General features: G+C 44.7%; 1 protein-coding gene across 2 annotated transcripts in view; it reads right to left on the bottom strand.

The window, feature by feature from the left end:
* Positions 1 to 20,601, bottom strand: part of p2ry1 (purinergic receptor P2Y1) — a 35,313-nt gene extending 14,712 nt beyond the window's left edge. The window contains exons 1-2 of one of the 2 annotated variants that reach the window (XM_067994929.1): positions 20,252 to 20,601; positions 314 to 411 (exon numbers count right to left, since the gene is read on the bottom strand). The gene's annotated coding sequence lies outside the window, so the exon portion shown is untranslated. The remainder of the gene's footprint in view (positions 1 to 313; positions 412 to 20,251) is intronic. The other variant, XM_067994928.1, reaches the window with a different exon arrangement.
* Between the last annotated feature and the right edge of the window lie 1,219 nt (positions 20,602 to 21,820).

The raw sequence follows: 21,820 nt of genomic DNA on the forward strand, positions 1-21,820 counted from the left end.
TTTATTCCTCAATCAACACCTAAAAACAGATTATCTGGTCATTATCACATTGCTGTTTGCAGGATCTTGTCGTGTGCAAATTAGCTGCCACATTTCCTACGTTACAACAGTGACTACACTTCAAAAGTACTTAATTGGCATTAAAGCACTTTGGGACGTCCTGAGGTCATGAAAGGCGCTATAGAGAGGCAAGTCTTTCTTGTTTCTTTCTTTTTTACAAGCAGACAACGTGATAACTTTATTCGCACTGAAATCATCATGGTTTCATTCAACACCATTAGAAAGCTACAAGGTTTTCTCAGCTCGCTCTCACCCCAGTCCGACTTTCTCTCCAGCACCACCCTGGACTGTCACACAGTTGCTTTGATCTCTTGTCAGCATCTTTGGTCGCTTGGTAACAGAACTTGATTCCTGCATGAAAAGATCCACAACAGTGTGAACTGAGAGCAGATCCTGGTGGACACAACTACATGGCTGGTGGAATAGGAATTTTCTTTCCCTTCCTTCATGGGTATCTTGGATGGCTAGAGAAATATCTGGCAATCTTGTAGATAGATAAAATATTATATCTTAGAATAGCTTAACCAGACAGCAGAAGTCTGAAAGCCCCATCTCTCTGATTTAAACCTTTCAAATCCCAGTTGTTGACTTCCCTCTGTTTAGGTAACCGGTATACGTTTGTATGTGTGTGTGTGTGTGTGTGTGTGTGTGCTGTAGTCTATGTTCTGCTTCTTTCCCAGAAGAGCATCAATGTTGCATAACTGACGGTCAATAATTTCCCAAAAGTAATCTATTATTTAGCGCCTTGCATTCTCGGTGGTGGGGGAGCTTTTAGAAACGATAATCCCGGACAAAATTAATAGTCACTTGAACAAGTGTGGGTTAATAAAGGAAAGCCAGCACGGATTTGTTAAAGGCAAATCGTGTTTAATTAAATTGATTGAGTTTTTTGATGAGGTAACAGAGAGGGTTGATGAGAGCAATGAAGTTGATGTGATGTATATGGACTTCCAAAAGGTGTTTGATAAAGTGCCCCATAATAGGCTTGTCAGCGAAATTTAAGCCCATGGAATAAAAGGGTCAGTGGCAGCATGGATACGAAATTGGCTACGTGACAGGAAACAGAGAGTAGTGGTGAACGGTTGTTTTTCGGACTGGAGGAAGGTATACAGTGGTGTTCCCCAGGGGTCGGTACTTGGACCACTGCTTTTCTTGATATATATGGGAGGGCAAACAGTAAAAGGGAATACGCAGTAAACGGGAATATATTGAGAGGGGTAGAGGAAGTGACAGACCTTGGAGTGCATGTGCACAGGTCCCTGAAGGTGGCAGTACAGGTAGATAAGGTTGTAAAGAAGGCATACGGAATGCTCTCCGTTATTAGCCGAGGTATAGAATGCAAAGCAGGGATGTAATGATGTAACTGTATAAAATGCTGGTAAGGCTACAGTTGGAGTATTGTGCGCAGTTCTGGTCACCACATTACAGGAAGGACGTAATTACCATGGAGAGAGTGCAGAGAAGATTTACAAGAATGTTGCCAAGGCTTGAAAATTGCAGCTATGAGGAGAGATTGGATAGGCTGGGGTTGTTTTCCTTGGAGCAGAGGAGGCTGAAGGGTGACTTCATTGAGGTGTACAAAATTATGAGGGGCCTAGATAGAGTAGATAGGAAGTATCTGTTTCCCCTAGCAGAGAGTTCAAGAACTAGAGGACATAGATTTAAGCTTATCGGCGGAAGGATTAGAGGGGACATGAGGAAAAACTTTTTTACCCAGAGGGTGGTGGGTGTATGGAATTCGCTGCCTGAATTGGTGGTAGAGGCAGGGACCCTCAACTCTTTTACAAAGTACCTGGACCTGCACCTAAAATGCTGTAAGCTGCAGGGCTATGGACCGGGTGCTGGAAGGTGGGATTAGAATGGGCACCTGGTTGTTCTTCAAGCTGGCGTGGACACGATGGGCCGAATGGCCCCCTTCTGTGCTGTATCTTTTCTATGGTTCTATATTAATGACTTGGACTTGGGTGTATAGGGCACAATTTCAAAATTTGCAGATGACACAAAACTTGGAAGTGTAGTAAACAGTGAGGAGGATAGTGATATCCTCAGGCAGGAAAGTGGAGTTGAGGTCTAAGATCAGCCATGATCTGATTGAATGGTGGAGCAGGCTCAAGGGGCCGTATGGCCTACTCCTGCTCCTATTTCTTATGTTCTTGTGTTCTAATAGACTTCAAGAGGACATAGACAGGTTGTTGGAATGGACGGACACATGGCAGATGAAATTTAACGCAGAGAAGTGCAAAGTGATACATTTTGGCAGGAACAACGAAGAGGGGCAATATAAACTAAATGGTACAATTCTAAAGGGGATGCAGGAACAGAGAGACCTGGGGGTATATGAGCACAAATCTTCGAAGGTGGCGGGACAGGTTGATAAAACAGTTAAAAAAGCACACGGGATCCTGGGCTTTACAAATAGAAGCAAAGAGTACAAAAGCAAGTAAGTTACGTTGAACCTTTATAAAGCACTGGTTTGGCCACAACTGGAGTATTGTGTCCAATTCTGGGCATCGCACTTTAGAAAGGATGTGAAGGCCTTCGAGAGGGTGCAGAAAAGATTTACTAGAATGGTTCCAGGGATGAGGGACTTCAGTTACGTGGATAGAATGGAGAAGCTGGGGTTGGTCTCCTTAGAGCAGAGAAGGTTGAGAAGGGATTTGATAGAAGGGTTCAATATCATGATGGGTTTAGATAAAGTAAATAAAGAGAAACTGTTCCCATTGGCGGAAGGGTCGAGAACCAGAGGACAATGATTTGAGGTGATTGGCAAAAGAACCAAAGACAAAATGAGGAAAAACTTTTTTCACGCAGCGAGTTGTTATGATCTGGAATGCACTGCCTGAAAGGGTGTTGGACGCAGATTCAATCATGGCTTTCAAAAAGGGAATTGGATAAATACTTGAAGGGAAAAAATTTGCATGGGCTACGGGGAAAGAGCGGGGGAATGGAACTAACTGGATTGCTCTTACAAAGAGCCGGCACGGGCTCGATGGGCCAAATGGCCTCCTTTTGTGCTGTAACCATTCTATGATTCTATGATTCTATGATTCTTCATCACCACCATTAACCATCTGCACACATTCACGTGTATGTATGTATGCCTCTGCATAGGGATGGCATCTATCTTCAACAACAACAACTTGCATTTATTTAGCAACTTTAACATAGTAAAATGTCCCAAAGCGCTTCAGACGGTGCGTTATCAAGAAAAATTTGGCACCGAGCCATATAAGTATTCGGACAGGTGATCAAAAGCTTGGTCAAAGAAGTAGGTTTTAAGGAACATCTTAAAGGAGACAAAACATCCTACAAACTGTCTTCTTAAACTCCTCTCCCCTGCCTCCTCCACCCTCATCTCCAACAACAAGTGCGAGGAGCTCATGGACTTCTTTGTCACTAAGATCGAGACCATCCGTTCAGCTGCCTCTGCCGCTTCTCTCCCTTCCCCTAGCCCACCAAGCCAAACTTCCCCTACGGCTCCCCCCTGCCTTAGCCCTGAACTCGCCTATCTCCCCTCATGTCCTCTCCGGGCTCATCTTGACCATGAGACCCACCTCCTGATCCCTCGACCCTATTCCCACCAAACTGCTGACCACTCAACTTCCCTTCCTGGCCCCTATGTTAGCTGATATTGTTAACGGTTCCCTCTCCTCAGGTGTCCCCCTCCCCTTCAAATATGCTGTCATCATCCCTCTCCTCAAAAATCCCACCCTTGACCCCACTGTCCTTGTAACTACCACCCCATCCCTAACCTCCCTTTCCTCTCCAAAGTCATTGAACATGTTGTCACCTCCCAAATCCGTTCCCAACTTTCGCTCAACTCCATGTTTGAATCCCTCCAATCAGGTTTCCGCCCCTGCCACAGTGCTAAATCAGCCCTTATCAAAGTCACAAATGACATCCCATGTGACTGTGACCATGGTAAACTATCTCACCTCATCCTTCTTGACCTGTCTGCAGCCTTTGACGTGGTTGACCAAACCATCCTCCTCCAATACCTCCCCTCTGGCATCCAGCTGGGTTGGACTGCGCTCGCCTGGTTCCATTCTGATCTTTCCAGTCGTAGCCAGAGAATCACCTACAATGGCTTCTCTTCCCCCTCCTGCAATGTTACCTTTGGACTCCCCCAAGGATCTATCTTTGGCCCCCTCCTATTTCTCATATACACGCTGCCCCTCAGTGATATCGTCTGAAAACACGACGTCAGGTTCCACACGTACGCTGACGACATCAGCTTTACCTCACCGCCACCTCTCGATCCCTCCACGGTCTCTGATTTGTCACACTGCTTCTCCGACATCCAGTACTGAATGAGCAAAAATTTCCTCCAACTAAATATTGGGAAGACCGAAGCCATTGTCTTCGGTCCCCACAACAAATTCCGTTCCCTAGCCTCCAACTCCATCCCTCTCCCTGGCCATTGTCTGAGGCTTAACCAGACCGTTCACAACCTTAGCATCCTATTTAACCCGGAGATGAGCTTCCGACCGTATATCTGCTCCATCGCCAAGATCGCCTACTTCACCTCCGTAACATCGTCCGTCTCCGCTCCTGCCTGAGCTCATCTGTTGTTGAAACCCTCATCCATGCCTTTCTTACCTACAGACCTGACTATTCCAATGCTCTCCTGGCCGGCCTCCCATTTTTCACCCTTTATAAACTTGAGCTCACCCAAAACTCTGCTGCCTGTATCCTAACTCGCACCAAATCCCATTCACCCATCACCCTTGTGCTCACTGACCTACATTGGCTCCCAGTCCGGGAATGCCTCGATTTTAAAATTCTCATCCTTGTTTCCAAATCCTTTCATGGCCTCGCCCCCTCCCTATCTCTGTAACCTTCTCCAGCCCTACAACCCTCTGAGATCTCCACACTCCTTAAATTTTGGTCTCTTGCGCATCCCTGATGCATTCTTTAAGACGCTGCTTAAAACCTTCCTCTTTGACCAAGCTTTTTATCACCTGTTCTAATATCTCCTTATGTGACTCAGTGTAAAATTTTGTTTGTTAATGCTGCTGTGAAGCGCCTTGGGTAATTTTACTACGTTAAAGGTGCTATATAAATTCAAGATGCTGTTTTTGTTGTAGGGAGGTGGAGAGGTTTTAGGAGGGAATTCCAGAGTTTGGGCCACCAATGATGGAGCGATTAAAATCGTGGATGTGCAAGAATTGGAGGAGTGCAGAGATCTCGGAGGCTTGTAGGGCTGGAAGAGGTTACAGAGATACATTATTTTATACAAATACCCACTCAGTATTGAATCTCCTTACCTCAATGTCCTCCGCTGAGATTTGGAGGCAAGGCAACTCTGGGTCTCTCTAAAACTTCTACAGAGTTGAGGCCAACCGATTAAAGTGGATTTTGTTCCAACACTTTAGCAGAACAATTGCTGAACTGTACCAGTCTTGATCGACTTTCCCTCGTGTTAATATGAAACTAGAAATGGTATTGCGATCTAATGATGCATGGTTGCTGTGACCCATGCGAATAGAATGTGTGGGTTCACTGAGCTCAATAATTAATCGTAGTGGTAGAGCTTTAACCTGGTTCACTTACACTAGTATAAACTGAGTCATTAAGGAAGTATTTGCATTTATATAGCACCTTTCATGACCTCAGGATGTCTCAAAGAACTTTATAACCAATTAAGATCTTCTGGAAGTGTAGTTACTATTGTAATGTAGGGAAACACAGCAAGCTCCCACAAACAACAATGCAATAAATGACCAGATCATCTATTTTAGGTGTTGGTTGAAGGGTAAATGCTGGCTAGGTCACCACTGATGCTCTTGCAGGATCTTTTATTTCCACCTCAGCTGCCTGGGGGCTTAATGTCCCATCTGAAAGGCAGCAACTCTGACAGTGCGGCATTCCCTCAGTACTGCATCGAAGTGTCAGCCTGGATTTTGCACTCAAGTCTCTGGAGCAGGAATTGAACCACTCAACTTTCTGACTCAGTAGTGAGTCTGCTACCCACTGAGCCACATGCAGCAGTTGGCTTTGCTTCCTCTGACCTTAAGTTGCCTTGAGGCCCATATATGAAAATTAAATCCATAATTTTCACTTTCACCCCCTAGGTGGAAATCTGGTGGAACAGATCACCTCCCATTGTAGAACCCACCCGATCTTCATCCCATTGATCCGCTCCGCCAGGTTACTGCCCCAGCGGTGCAGGTGAAAATTACCCTCATGTTCTTACTAATTGGCCAATATCCCAAGTTGCTGATAACAACAGATTTTGGGGTTCTAATTTAAAATTTGGTAGGAAGAATAAGGAGGCCACATGCTCCTTGTAAAATAAGGGTCTAAAAGGGGTAGAGGAGCAAAGGGATCTAGGGGTACAGATACACAAATCACTAAAAGTAGGTTAATAAGGTGATTTAAAAAACAAACAAAGCACTGGGGTTCATTTCTAGAGGGATAGAATTGAAAAGCAGAGAAGTTATGTTAAACCTGTATAGAACTTTGGTTAGACCACACTTGGAGTACTGTGCACAATGCTACTCTCCATATTATAAAAAGGATATGGAGGTACTGGAGAAGGTGTAAAAAATATTTACTAGGATAATAATAGATCTGAGAGGTTATAACTATCAGGAAAGATTGAACAGGCTGGGGGTCTTTTCTCTGGAAAAGAGAAGACTGAGGGGTGACCTGATAGAGGCCTTTAAGATTATGAAAGGGTTTGATAGATTACACCTAGAGAGATGTTTCCACTTGTGGGGGAGACCAAAACTAGGGGCCATAAATATAAGGTTGTCACCAATACATCCAATAGGGAATTCAACAACAACACAACAACTTGCATTTATATAGCACCTTTAACGTCATAAAACGTCCCAAGGCGCTTCACAGGAGCGATTATCAAACAAAATTTGACACCGAGCCAAATAGGGAGGTATTAGGACAGGTGACCAAAAGCTTGGTCAAAGAGGTAGGTTTTAAGGACGTCTTAAAGGAGGAGAGAGAGGTAGAGAGGCGGAAAGGTTTGGGATGGGAATTCCAGAGCTTAGGCAACTGAAGTCACGGCGGCCAATGGTGGAACGATTAAAATCAGGGATGCGCAAGAGGCAAGAATTGGAGGAGCTCAGAGATCTCGGAGGGTGGAAGATGGGAGGCCAACCAGGAGAGCATTGGAATAGTCCAGCCTAGAGGTAACAAAGACATGGATGAGAGTTTCAGCAGCAGATGAGCTGAGGCGAGGCAGAGACGAGAGATATTATGGAGGTGGAAGTAGGCGGTCTTGGTGATGGAGCGGATATGTGGTCAGAGACTCATCTCAGCGTCAAATAGGACCCAAGGTTGTGAACAGTCTGGCTCAGCCTCAGACAATGGCCAGGGAGAGGGATGGATTTGGTGGCTAGGGAACAGAGTTTGGGGCAGGGACCAAAGACAAAGGTTTCGTTCTTCCCAATATTTGGTTGGATTAAATTTTTGCTCATCCAGTACTGGATGTCAGACAAGCAGTATGACAAACGAGAAACTTCTTTACCCAGAGAGTGGTTAGAATGTGGAACTCGCTACCACAAGGAGTAGTTGACGCAAATAGCATAGATGCCTTTCAGGGGAAGCTAGATAAACACATGAGGGAGAAAGGAATAGAAGGTTATGCTGAAAGGATGAGATGAAGAGGGGTGGGTGGAGGCTTGTCTGGAGCATAAACACCGGCATGGACCAGTAGGGCCGAATGGCCTGTTTCTGTGCTGTACATTCTGTGTAATTCTATGTGAAAAATTTATCCATCAATTGGATAACATCGTTGAGCGTAGGCCTTTCCAAATCTCCAGGCTCATAAAATTCAACCGGATCTACCCAGCCAGTAAGAAATATAAATACAAACAGGATTGAGTAGTGAAGGCAGATGGCCAGGGCTTGAAAGCTACATGTGGCCCAATGGCCAAAGTTTAAACGCCTCAAAGCAGATTTTCCTGCCTCTCTGTGAATTGCGTTGCTCCTGTTCAGCCCCAAAATTACAGAGATATCCTGTCCCGGGACCTTTAAATGGCCGAGGAGCATCCCTGGTGCAGGCCCATCCTTCTTTAAAAATTAATTCTCAGGTCATGGGCATCGCTGGCAAAGCCGGCATTTATTGCCGTTGAGAAGGTGGTGGTGGGCCTTCTTCTTGAACCGTGTGGTGAAGGTTCTCCCACGGTGCTGCTAGGCAGGGAGTTCCAGGATTTTGACCCAGTGACGATGAAGGAACGGCGATATTTGTTCAAGTCAGGATGGGGTGAGGCTTGGAGGGGAACTTGGAGGTGATGGTGTTTCCCATTCACCCGCCCTTGTCCTTCTAGATGATGGAGGTCGCGGTTTTGGAGGTGCTGTCGAAGAAGCCTTGGCGAGTTGCTGCAGTGCATCCTATTGATAGTACACACTGCAGCCACGGTGCTGGTGGTGTGAGGGAGTGGATGTTTAAGCTGGTGGATGAGGTGCCGATCAAGTGGACTGCTTTGTCCTGGACGATGTCGAGCTGCTTGATGTCGAGCATCCCGCCAAGTGGAGAGAATTCCATCACTGGCAGCAGGGGGAGGAGAGCCAGGGGCATCTGCAGACTTCATCGATCGTGGCCATGGCTGCTGATAGGGATTGGCATCCAGAAGGCCCCAATTGGATTGAGGGTTGGTGAGTAGTGTGTGGGGTGGAAGGGGGGTGACTGCAGAAGAAAAGAAAGATGGCCTACCTGCAATTCTTTGCCTTATCCTCAGGACCCTTGCAGACGGGGGTCCGGGAGCAGGCTATAGCAGCATGTTTTCTAGGCACCCCTACACTGGGGTGGGGGAATGAGTTGGGAGGGGCGTAGGGTTGCCAACCCTCCAGGATTGCCCTGGAGTCTCCAGGAATTAAAAATTATTCTTCAGGACACTGCTGCTTGAGGAGAAAAAAAATCATAGCGGCATTAAAAATTGCGGGTTTTTTTTGAACACTTTTGTTTATTAGTTATAAACATATCGGATGTGGGAACAAAGGGAGTTTGACTGACAGTCAAGAATCATCCAATCAGGCAACGAAGAGTCTATTCGTTTTCCAATTGGCGTGGGAAGGCGGTGCAAGGGTGGGTGACCAATGGCAAGAGTGTGGGGGGCAGGACGGTTGGCGGCAGGAAGTCATGTGATGAAACCTCCAGGAATATGTCCCACCCAGAGTTGGCAACCCCAGAGGGGAACTCACCCCCAACTCATTTGAATGGCATTGACTTGCCTGTGCCTCCTGCAGGGATGACAAGTGCTGGATGCCAAACCTTCACTCCCATAACTTCAGTGCTGCGCTTGGTGCTGAATTAAAATAAAAGGTCACAGGGAGGATTCCGACTTCCCAGTTTTTACCCTCTTAGCTGTACCACAGGAACAGGAGGAGGTCATTTAGCCCCTCGAGCCTGTTCCACCATTCAATGAGATCATGGCTGATCTGTGACCTAACTCTATATACCCGCCTTAGCCCCATATCCCTTACTACATTTGATTAACAAAAATCGATCAATCTCAGATTTAAAATTAATAATTGAGCTAGCATCAATCGCCATCTCGAGGGCAGTATGGCACTGAGTGAAGTTGAGGGAGTATCTAAGTGCTCTCATGTTATCCTGTGGCAATGATTTTTTGTGGAGCAAGCATGCACTGGAAGACCGTGATGACCCCAATGTACAGGACACCTGACCTTGAGTCAAAAACGAAGACAACAGACGTTGGTATATTTTAATTTCAGATCTGAACCTAAAGCATTTGCAGTTATTGGGATACACTCACAAAAATGACTTTTTTTGGTATCCGTTTCCTGTATTAATTCCTTTTAATCTAGCTCCCATTCGCTGTCAAGTTCAATAACTCAATTAAGCCAGTGCTAACTAGATGTCGGTGATGCTCACTGTTCAAATCATAGAATCACACAGCCCAGAAGGAAGCCATTCGGCCCATCGTTGCCTATGCCAGCTCTTTAGTCCCACTAATAAAACAGGTTTTTTTTTAATTAATAGAAACTGTTAGAAAAAGGGAGCTTGAAGTGTCAGCTGTGGTTCAGTGGGTCGCACTCTTGTCTCTGATGTTAGAAAGTTATGGGTTCAAGTCCCACCCCCAGAGACTTAAGCACATAATCCAGGCTGACATTCCAGTGCAGTGCTGAGGGAGCACTGCACTATTAGATGATGCTATCTTTCAGATGAGATGTTAAACTGAGGCCCTGTTTGCCCTTCCAGATGGACGCAAAAGATCTTGTGGCACTATTTGAAGAAGAGCAGGGAGTTCGGGCCAAGGTTTTATCCCTCAACCGACACCAACAAAACAGATTATCTGCTTGTTTATTTCATTGCTGTTTGTGGCCTTTTGCTGTGTGCAAATTTGCTTTTGTGGTTGTCTACATTATAACAGTGACTACACTTCAAAATAAAAAGGATTTAGTTGGCTGTGAATAACTTTGGAATTTCCTGAGGAAATGACAGGCACTGTATAAATGCAAGTTCCTATTTCTCAATGAAAACTCTTGCAAGCATTTGAATCCAAGGATGCTCTGATAGTGAGATTCCTTTCCAGAGTGAACTGCTAGTGTACACTCTGAAAGGTTTAATAGAGAAAGCACCTTTTCAAGGGACAATTAAACTTTTGCATTAGCTAGGCTCATTGGTAGCACTCTCAACTTGGAATTCGATTCCCACTTCTGACGGGAGTACATAATCTAGGCTGACACATCAGTGCAGTACCGAGGGAGTGCTGCTGTGTAAGAGGTGTCCGTCTTTCAGAGGAGACGCTAATAGTAGGGGACTTTAACTTTCCCAACATTGACTGGGACAGCCATAGCATTAGGGGCTTGGATGGAGAGAAATTTGTTGAGTGTATTCAGGAGGAATTTCTCATTCAGTATGTGGATGGCCCGACTAGAGAGGGGGCAAAACTTGACCTCCTCTTGGGAAATAAGGAAGGGCAGGTGACAGAAGTGTTAGTGAGGGATCACTTTGGGACCAGTGATCATAATTCCATTAGTTTTAAGATAGCTATGGAGAAGGATAGGTCTGGCCCAAAAGTTAAAATTCTAAATTGGGGAAAGGCCAATTTTGATGGTATTAGACAGGAACTTTCAGAAGTTGATTGGGAGAGTCTGTTGGCAGGCAAAGGGACGTCTGGTAAGTGGGAGGCTTTCAAAAGTGTGTTAACCAGGGTTCAGGGTAAGCACATTCCTTATAAAGTGAAGGGCAAGGCTGGTAGAAGTAGGGAACCTTGGATGACTCGGGAGATTGAGGCACTAGTCAAAAAGAAGAAAGAGGCATATGACATGCATAGGCAGCTGGGATCAAGTGGATCCCTTGAAGAGTATAGAGATTGCCGGAGTAGAGTTAAGAGAGAAATCAGGAGGGCAAAAAGGGGATATGAGATTGCTTTGGCAGATCAGGCAAAGGTGAATCCAAAGAGCTTCTACAAATACATAAAGGGCAAAAGGGTAACTAGGGAGAGAGTAGGGCCTCTTAAGGATCAACAAGGTCATCTATGTGCGGAACCACAAGAGATGGGTGAGATCCTGAATGAATATTTCACATCAGTATTTACAGTTGAGAAAGGCATGGATGTTAGGGAACTTGGGGAAATAAATAGTGATGTCTTGAGGAGCGTACATATTACAGAGAGGGAGGTGCTGGAAGTCTTAACGCGCATCAAGGTAGATAAATCTCCGGGACCTGATGAAATGTATCCCAGGACGTTATGGGAGGTTAGGGAGGAAATTGCAGGTCCCCTAGCAGAGATATTTGAATCATCCACCGCTACAGGTGAGGTGCCTGAAGATTGGAGGGTAGCAAATGTTGTGCCTTTGTTTAAGAAGGGCGGCAGGGAAAAGCCTGGGAACTACAGACCGGTGAGCCTGACATCTGTAGTGGGTAAGTTGTTAGAGGATATTCTGAGGGACAGGATCTACAGGCATTTGGAAAGGCAGGGACTAATTAGGAACAGTCAGCATGGTTTTGTGAGAGGGAAATCATGTCTCACGAATTTGATTGAGTTTTTTGAAGGGGTAACCAAGAAGATAGATGAGGGCTGTGCAGTAGACGTGGTCTACATGGACTTCAGCAAAGCATTTGACAAGGTACCGCATGGTAGGTTGTTACATAAGGTTAAATCTCATGGGATCCAAGGTGAGGTGGCCAATTGGATACAAAATTGGCTTGACGACAGAAGACAGAGGGTGGTTGTAGAGGGTTGTTTTTCAAACTGGATGCCTGTGTCCAGCGGTGTGCCTCAGGGATCGGTGCTGGGTTCGCTGTTATTTGTTATTTATATTAATGATTTGGATGAGAATTTAGGAGGCATGGTTAGTAAGTTTGCAGATGACACCAAGATTGGTGGCATTGTGGACAGTGAAGAAGGTTATCTAGGATTGCAACGGGATCTTGATAAATTGGGCCAGTGGGCCGATGAATGGCAGATGGAGTTTAATTTAGATAAATGTGAGGTGATGCATTTTGGTAGATCGAATCGGGCCAGGACCTACTCCGTTAATGGTAGGGCGTTGGGGAGAGTTATAGAACAAAGAGATCTGGGAGTACAGATTCATAGCTCCTTGAAAGTGGAGTCACAGGTGGATAGGGTGGTGAAGAAGGCATTCAGCATGCTTGGTTTCATTGGTCAGAACATTGAATGCAGGAGTTGGGATGTCTTGTTGAAGTTGTACAGGGCATTGGTGAGGCCACACTTGGAATACTGTGTACAGTTCTGGTCACCCTATTATAGAAAGGATATTATTAAACTAGAAAGAGTGCAGAAAAGATTTACTAGGATGCTACCGGGACTTGATGGTTTGACTTACAGGGAGAGGTTAGACAGACTGGGACTTTTTTCCCTGGAGAGTAGGAGGTTGAGGGGAGATCTTATCGAAGTCTATAAAATAATGAGGGGCATAGATAAGGTCGATAGTCAAAATCTTTTCCCAAAGGTAGGGGAGTCTATAACGAAGGGGCATAGATTTAAGGTGAGAGGGGAGAGATACAAAAGGGTCCAGAGGGGCAATTTTTTCACTCAAAGGGTGGTGAGTGTCTGGAACGAGCTGCCAGAGGCAGTAGTAGAGGCGGGTACAATTTTGTCTTTTAAAAAGCATTTGGACAGTTACATGGGTAAGATGGGTATAGAGGGATATGGGCCAAGTGCAGGCAACTGGGACTAGCTTAGTGGTATAAACTGGGCGACATGGACATGTTGGGCCGAAGGGCCTGTTTCCATGTTGTAACTTCTATGATTCTATAAACCGAGGCCCTGTCTGCCTGTTCAGTTAGACGTAAAAGATCTCAAGGCACTTCCTCGAAGAACAAGGGATTCTTCCCAGTGTCCGACCCAACAATCCTCCCCCAACCAACAGCAGTTGAAACAGATTAACTCATCATTCAAATTACTGCTGTTTGTGGGAACTTGCTGTGTACAAATTGGCTGCCATGTTTGCCTCTACAACAGTGAGTGCACTTCAAAACTAACTAATTGGCTATGAAGCTATAATAATGTCCTAAGGATGTTAGAAGCACTATATAAAAGCAATTTTTTTTTCAGATTAAAAGTCAACCACTCTTCTGAACTTTCCAGCTTCATAGAACCATAGAACCATAGAAAAGATACAGCACAGAAGGGGGCCATTCGGCCCATCGTATCCGCGCCGGCTCGAAGAACAACCAGGTGCCCATTCTAATCCCACCTTCCAGCACCCGGTCCGTAGCCCTGCAGCTTACAGCACTTTAGGTGCAGGTCCATGTACTTTTTAAAAGAGTTGAGGGTCCCTGCCTCTACCACCAATTCGGGCAGCGAATTCCATACACCCACCACCCTCTGGGTAAAAAAGGTTTTCCTCATGTCCCCTCTAATCCTTCCGCCAATCAGCTTAAATCTATGTCCTCTAGTTCTTGAACTCTCCGCTAGGGGAAACAGGTACTTCCTGTCTACTCTATCTGGGCCCCTCATAATTTTGTACACCTCAATCAAGTCTCCCCTCAGTCTCCTCTGCTCCAAGGAAAACAACCCCAGCCTATCCAATCTCTCCTCGTAGCTGCAATTTTCAAGCCCTGGTGACATTCTTGTAAATCTTCTCTGAACTCTCTCCATGGCAATTACGTCCTTCCTGTAATGTGGTGACCAGATCTGCGCACAATACTCCAGCTGTGGCCTTACCAGCGTTTTATACAGTTCCATCATTACATCCCTGCTTTCGTATTCTATACCTCGGCTAATAACGGAGAGCATTCCGTATGCCTTCTTCACAACCTTATCTACCTGTACTGCCACCTTCACAATTGCTGTGTATTATTTATGACTAAGAGACTGGTATTGACTATAAACAAAGGAAATAATCTGGACTGCCAGCGTCTGTACAGTGAAAAGACAAGTTAACATGTCGGGAACGTAGGAATTGCGAGATGAAAAAAGACCAAGGTCCATCTGGTTCACCTTTTACCATCCTGATAGTCGCCTGATAAAATGGTAATGGAATTGTTGACTGATCACAGCCATCAAGCTCTATCAATTAGCCGACAACAGACCCAGAAATAACATGAGTAAAACCCCCAGTGGTGGAGAGCTTTGTGACCCATAGGTCCAAAATCACCTTTTTCCTCCCAAGCCTGTTACACTTACCACATGCCATGGCTCATATCACTCATACACTGTAACCCAAAATGTTATTTTCTGAAAGAAATCTATCTAATTTGTACTTGAATGTTGGGTATGTACCCTTCATCAGAATGACCAGTTGATGAAAGTACCCATGAGACATTAACTTGTCTTTTCTCTCTAAAATATTGGTGAGTTACTGTCTATTTCCAATATTTTCAGTTTTTGTTCAGAGTGTCTATTGACACAACCGTGTCAGCCAATGGGTTGGAAGTATGGCGGGACTTACGGCAGGATTGTAACAAAGTCTATTTACTCATCAAACAGAGTCAATTTAAACAGCATACTACAGCAAACAGTCTACAGAGTCTATTTAAAAAGAGTCTCTACGAACTACAGCAAACAGAACAGAAGTAAACTGGAAACAGCTACTTGAAGGTAAATCAGTGTCAGAGCAGTGGGAGACATTCAAAGGGGTGATTCAAGGGGTTCAGGGTAAACATGTTCCCACAAAGAAAAAGGGAGGGGCTGCCAAATCTAGAGCCCCCTGGATGTCAAGAAGCATTCAGGGTAAGATAAGGCAGAAAAAGAAAGCCTATGATAGACACCGGGAACTCAATACTATGGAAAGCTTAGAGGAGTATACAAGGTGCAGGGGTGAAGTTAAAAAGGAAATTAGGAAAGCAAAGAGAGGGCATGAAAAAATACCAGCAGGTAAAATCAAAGAAAAACCAAAGCTGTTTTATAAATACATTAAAAGCAAGAGGATAACTAAGGAAAGAGTAGTGCCTATTAGAGACCAAAAAGGTAAACTATGTGTGGAGGTGGAAGATGTGGGTATGGTTCTTAATGAATACTTTGCCTCTGTCTTCACAAAGGAGAGGAACGATGCAGGGATTGAAGTTAAGGAGGAGGAGTGTGAAATATTGGATGGGATAAACATAGTGAGAGAGGAAATATTAAGGGGATTAGCATATTTGAAAGTGGATAAATCACCAGGGCCAGATGAAATGTATCCCAGGCTGTTAAAAGAAGCAAGGGAGGAAATAGCGGAGGCTTTAACAATCATTTTCCAAACTTCACTGGATACAGGCGTAGTGCTGGAGGATTGGAGGACTGCTGATGTTGTACCATTGTTTAAAAAGGGAGAAAGGGATAGATCGAGTAATTACAGGCCAGTCAGCCTAACCTCGGTGGTGGGCAAATTATTAGAATCAATTCTTAGGGACAGGATAAACTGTCACTTAGAAAGGCACGGACTAATCAAGGACAGTCAGCACGGATTTGTTAAGGGGAGGTCGTGTCTGACTAACTTGATTGAATTTTTCGAGGAGGTGGCAAGGAGGATCAATGAGGGTAGCGCAATTGATGTAGTCTACATGGATTTTAGCAAGGCTTTTGACAAGGTCCCACATGGCAGATTGGCCAAAAAAGTAAAAGCCCATGGGATCCAAGGGAACGTGGCATATTGGATCCAAAATTGGCTCAGTGGCAGGAAGCAAAGGGTAATGGTCGACGGGTGTTTTTGCGACTGGAAGGCTGTATCCAGTGGGGTTCCGCAGGGCTCGGTACTAGGTCCTTTGCTTTTTGTGGTATACATTAACTTAAACATAGGGGGCATGATTAAGAAATTTGCGGATGACACAAAGATAGGCCATGTGGTTGATAGTGAGGAGGAAAGCTGTAGACTGCAGGAAGATATCAATGGACTGGTCAGATGGGCAGATGGGAGTTCAATCCGGAGAAGTGTGAGGTAATGCATTTGGGGAGCGCAAACAAGGCAAGGGAATACACAATAAATGGGAGGATACTGAGAGGTGTAGAGGAAGTGAGGGACCTTGGAGTGCATGTCCACAGATCCCTGAAGGTAGGACAGGTAGATAAGGTGGTTAAGAAGGCATATGGAATGCTTTCCTTTATTAGCCGAGACATAGACTATAAAAGCAGGGATGTTATGCTGGAACTGTATAAAACACTAGTTAGGCCGCAGCTTGAGTACTGCATACAGTTCTGGTCACCACATTACAGGAAGGATGTAATTGCACTAGAGAGAGTACAGAGGAGATTTAAGAGAATGTTGCCAGAACTGGAGAATTTTAGCTATGATGACAGATTGGATAGGCTGGGGTTGTTTTCCTTGGAACAGAGGAGGCTGAGGGGTGATTTAATTGAGGTGTACAAAATTATGAGGGGCCTAGATAGAGTGGATAGGAAGGACCTATTTCCTTTAGCGGAGGGGTCAATAACCAGGAGGCAAAGATTTAAAGTGATTGCTAGAAGCATTAGAGCAGAAATGAGGAAACATTTTTTCACCCAGAGGGTGGTGGGGGGTCTGGAACTCACTGCCTGAGAGGGTGGTAGAGGCTGAAACCCTCAACTCATTTAAAAAATATCTGGATGTGCACCTGAACAGCTGTGACCTGCAGGGCTACGGACCAAATGCGGGAAAGTGGGATTAGGCTGGGTGGCTCATTTCTCAGCCGGCGCGGACACGATGGGCCAAATGGCCTCCTTCTGTGCCGTAAATTTTCTATGATTCTATGAACTTGTGACCGAAACTGCAGCAACGTCTCCCAATAAAAGCAGGGTGATTTCTCCAGCAAAGTGTAGTGAGTGGAGGATAGTTGCATAATAAAAATAATGTGTGTAAAATCAATCACAGTCACTTACAGCACTACAGTCTCCAGGTGTGATTGATGGGGGAATTACCCAATCATCTCCATTCTGGCCAGGAATAGTGGTGTCACTATATGCAGCAGTTTTTGTTTCAGGTTTCTAGGATTTTCATCTTTTCTCCTAACCTGGATTACATTGTAATGCTTTTAGAAAGATGTTAATTGCTAGCACTGCAGTGAAATGCCTCACACTATCTGCCGTTTGAAACCAAGAGTATATACCAGTACCAACACGATTTACTCCAGTATATGACTCACAGGGTCAGTTGATAGCAGTCTTACTGCTAAATCATAAGGTTATGGCTGCAAGCCCCATTGTGGACGCAAGCACATAACCCAGGCTGACGCTTCAGTGCAGTACTGAGGGAGCGTTGAATTGTCAGAGGTGCTGTCTTTCAGATGAGATGTTAAACCGAGGCCTCTGAGATGGAAGTAAGAAAATGAGTAGAGGCATTCTCTCCGGTGTCCTGGCCAATATTTATCCCTCAACCAACATCACTAAAAAGCTGATTATCTGATCATTATCACATTGCTGTTTGTGGGACCTTGCTGCGCCCAAATTGGCTGCTGCGTTTCCTACATTATAACAGTGACTACACTTCAAAAGTACTTAACTGGCTGTAAAGCGCTTTGGGATGCCCTGAGGTCGTGAAAGGCACTATATAAATGCAAGTCTTTCTGGTTTTTTTTATTTTCTGGTTCGACAAAGGACAATGTGCCCCAACGCACAAATACAACTGCCAGCCTTTAAAGAAGGGAAACAAGCTGAGAGACTGGAGGCAATGCCAACAGTGCAGTCTTTCCAATTAAATATTCAAGTCTGCTTGTTTACACAGATATAAAAGAGCCCGTGGCACTGTTCGAGAGCAGAGAATTCTTCTGGTGTCCTGGCCAACATTCCTCCCATAACCAAAAACAAATTATTGGGTTGCCTTATTCATTTGCTGTTTGTGGGATCTTGCTGTGCATAAATTATCTGCTGCGGTTGCCTGCAAACCAACAGTGACTGCACTTCAAAAGTAATTCCTTGGTTATACATTGCTTTGGAACATCCAAAAGACATGGTATGGTACTTTATAAATGGCCATTATTTGATGCTCAATGAACTGATATGTGAAAGATAAAAAAGTAATGAAGTGCTAACTTGCTGGCATCGGTAGGAAAAGTGGGAGGGGGGAGCTGGAGAACAGGATGGGGGGCAGAATTAGGCTTGCTTCAGATATTAGCAGCTTAGTGTCAAACCCCCAGAGAATAGTGAACTCGACCTGAGGCAGTGGTTTCTTTCAATCTTATAAAAGGACCATCAGAGCGGTAAATATGCGATGTTTGTGAGAGGGAAAACATCTGTACCTTTGAAGGAACAGCCACAGTGCACCAGCATTAGTGAGGTACCTTGTGAGGTATATACCATTGTGGTGTATCTTTCTGTAGAGGGTGGGTGGGACAGGAGTCTCTGGTGATACATCATTCCCTGAAATCCAATCTCATCAACCATTTCATTTTGAAGTCATGAATTAAACTGGTAAAATTCCTTAAACCTCCCTCATCAGCTGCAACTTCCAATTCACACAATGGAATTCACCCACATCCGTACCCAGACTGCATGCGAAGGAATTCTAATTACAAGTCCACCATTTAGGGTATATTCTAAATATGAACAGACATCTATGGACCAATTCTGTGGCTTGTAATGTCAACCCAAACCCTTTGATTGAATTATTTCCTTGCCATTTGCTCACCAGTATCCATTATCCTGCATTTTATTCCATGGGCGTGATCGGCAGTCTCACCCCTCGCTTGCTGGCATTTCGCTGGTGCAAAGTGAGAGTGGGCAAATTCGAAAGATGGTACCACCGGGTCTGAGAAATGGAGGACACTGAGCCGGGATACTCGGCTGCCGACCAGACACCGAGGGTCAAGGTTGCTCGCTGGCCGAAGATCACACAAACAGAAATGGATAAATGTCCACTGACCCACATAAGGCAAACTTCAGCCACCCTATTAACAGAGTAAGGTCTTGCCCTCTGCCTACATTGGCGAGCAGTTAGAAAGCATCACCCAGTGACATTGAACACCGAGTGTCCTTTCATTTCAATGAAGGATTGCTAATGAACATTTGCAACGCTGCTCTATCCACACTATCAGAGAACCATACAGCACAGAAGGAGGCCATTCGGCCCATCATGCCTTTGCCAGCTCTTTGAGAGAGCTATTCAATTTGTCTCACTTAGTCCCCCCAGCTTTTTCTTGCATTTTTTTTCCTTGTCAAGTATTTATCCAATTCCCTTTTGAAAGTTACTATTGAATCTGCTTCCACCGCCCTTTCAGGCAGCGCATTCCAGATCATAACAACTCGCTGCGTTAAAATAAAATCTCCCCCCCCCTTCTTTTGCCAATTATGTGTCCTTTGGTCACTGACCCTCCTGCCAGTGGAAACAGCTTCTCCCTTATTTACTCTATCAAAAGTCTTCATTAATTTTGAACACCTCTATTAAGTCTCCCCTTAACCTTCTCTGCTCCAAGGAGAACAATCCCAGCTAACCAGGAGGAGCTGCTCTGACACCCCACCACTGCTGGTATATACATTCATGCCTTACTATCAACCCACACACGCTTTCTATTTTCTTTCAATTGCATACAATCATTTTACAAAATACCGAGGCGTGTTACAGCAGGTCACGGCGCCTCTCCATTGACCAAAAAAACATGCTGAAATTGCAAAAAATAAAGTTTAGTACCAAGGACTTTTACTATGAAAACGAAATGGTGCATTGATCGCTTCCTGGGAACACATGAACACCCATAGCCCACGTCGCTTGTGAAAGATGTGCAAGATCACACGCAGGATTAAATAAACAGATCGTGTTGCAAAGAAACAAAAAAAGTTCCACTCATTATGCTACTCACAGGGCCAAACGCATTTAACTGCACGTTAACAAGGTTAAACCTTCCTACCACATATTGCCGATCTTTTAACACTCAACAGGAGTTCCGAACCAATTGTCACATTCAGTAAAATCCACCGGGAATGTGTCGGGAGAGAAACACAGGGTTAATTGGATTTTTTTTTTCCTCTTTTTATGACTTCTGATTTCTTCCATTGAAAGTTTCGGCTCCTCCGACAGATCTCACGTTTTTTTTAACAGCACACTGTACGTTACTCAGATGCCAGTTCGACCTCCTCTCCCTCTCCCTCTCTCTCTCTCTGTGGTACAGCGTCATGGGCAGGCGTGGCACTAAAACTCTCCCACTTTTTTTAAAAAACAAAATTACAGCTTCTGCATCAGATCACATTTCATCTCCAGTCCGTCTGACTGGTGATTGTGAAACTGACCCGCAGCCCTCAGCTGATCAGTTTCACTTCCTACTCGGTCCAAATTGTAACCAAAATCAGTTACTTTTTTTTTTGCAAATCAATTTCCTTTCAGTCAACGTGTTGCCAAATTTAATTCTAATATTTTCTGTGATTTTTTTTTTAAAATGCAAAGTTTGCAATTCTTCTGTTTTTTAAATTAAAATAATAGCTAACGACACATGTCCTTTAACTTACAAACCGTTGCGAAAGTGAAGGAATTGCACAGTTTTCTCCCAATGAATAGCAGCCCATCAATCTGCTCACCGAGAATAGATTCAACCCGACGAGTTTTATACAGGGTTGAAACACCGGTGACCTTCAGAGAATTTGGCCCGCTTCATTCAAGCATTTGTGCACAGGTATTAATGGGGAGCGTGCCAAAAAAATCAATTTGCATTATTCATTATTATATACATTTTACAGGTGTTTACTCTAGAATTCATGGCCAAGTGCTTGACACCAGGTGTCAGCCTTGGCTCAGATGGTAGCACTCTCCTCTCTGAGTCAGGAGATTGTGTGTTCATAGTCCCACTCCGGAGACTTGGGTACATAATCTGGGCTGGCGCTTCACTGAAGGAGTGCTGCACTGTCAGAGGTGCCGTCTTTCAATGAAACGTTAAACCAAGGTGGACGTAAAAGATCCCACGGTACTATTTCGAAGAAGAACAGGGGAGTTCGTTCCTGGTGTCCTGGTAAATATATCTCTCTCAATCAACACCTAAAAAACAAATGATCTGGCAGTTTATCTCATGGCTGTTTGTGGGATCTTGCTGTGCACAAATTGGCTGCTGTGTCTCCTACATTACAGCCGTGACTACACTTTGGGACATCTTGAGGTTGTGAAAGGTACTATATAAATGCCTTGAGAAAAATCGGTACAGGCTTAAGAACATAAGAAATAGGAGCAGGAGTAGGCCAATCGGCCCCTCGAGCCTGCTCCGCCATTTAATAAGATCATGGCTGATCTGATCCTAACCTCAAATCTAAATTCATGTTCAATTTCCTGCCCACTCCCCGTAATCCCTGTAGGGGTTCCTGGGGCAGCAAATTCCACAGACCTACCACCCTCTGAGTGAAGAAGTTTCTCCTCATCTCAGTTTTGAAAGAGCAGCCCCTTATTCTAAGATTATGCCCCCTAGTTCTAGTTTCACCCATCCTTGGGAACATCC

The sequence above is a fragment of the Heptranchias perlo genome, chromosome 13, assembly GCF_035084215.1.
Source record: "Heptranchias perlo isolate sHepPer1 chromosome 13, sHepPer1.hap1, whole genome shotgun sequence".
In the NCBI taxonomy this organism is placed as follows: Eukaryota; Metazoa; Chordata; class Chondrichthyes; order Hexanchiformes; family Hexanchidae; genus Heptranchias; species Heptranchias perlo.